Raw genomic sequence first — 705 nt, 5'->3', positions numbered from 1 at the left:
TTGTACAAATCTTCATTTGTGTTTCAGTTCTAATTTATTTAGGGTGTATTCCTAGTAGTTGTGTCACAGGATCATATGGCCTTAATATTTTCAACTTTTTTTAAAAAAATCTTATTAATTTTAGTGAACATTTACAGAGATTTTGGATTTCCATTCATTCATTGTTGTACTTTTCTCCTTGCCCACCCCTCCCCCCAGTTCACTCCTCTCTTTGAAAAGTAAAAGAAAAATTCCTTCGACTTTTAAAGGAAACACCAAACTGTCTTCCAGAGTGGTTGTATCATTTTACAATCCCATCAACAGTGAATCAGAGTTTCTACCTCTTCATATCCTCTCCAACATTTATTCCTTGCTGCCCTACTAAACTTCCCCACTGCTACTGGGGTGAGATGCTATCTCGTTGTGGTTGTGATTTACATCTCTCTTATTGTCAGTGATTTTGAGGATTTCTTCTTGATGTCTTTCTATATGAAAAGTCTTTCCATATTTTTTGCCAATTTTGTAATGATTAGTTTTTATCATGTGGAGGCCAGGCCATATTCAGTAAACTTTTGTTATGAGACCCTTGTTTGAGATGACATTGCCAAATATTTTTTCCCAGTCAGTAGGTTTTCTTTTGATCTTATTGATAAAAAGTTTGGATACACACAGGGATGCAATCCTCTTCTGGCTTTACATTTTTGTTTGTATTTGGCAGCTTCTTTA

This window comes from Elephantulus edwardii, unplaced genomic scaffold (genome assembly GCF_000299155.1).
Source record: "Elephantulus edwardii isolate Elephantulus edwardi_28Jun2011 unplaced genomic scaffold, EleEdw1.0 scaffold00163, whole genome shotgun sequence".
NCBI classification, from domain to species: domain Eukaryota; kingdom Metazoa; phylum Chordata; class Mammalia; order Macroscelidea; family Macroscelididae; genus Elephantulus; species Elephantulus edwardii.
This window is presented reverse-complemented; position numbering follows the sequence as displayed.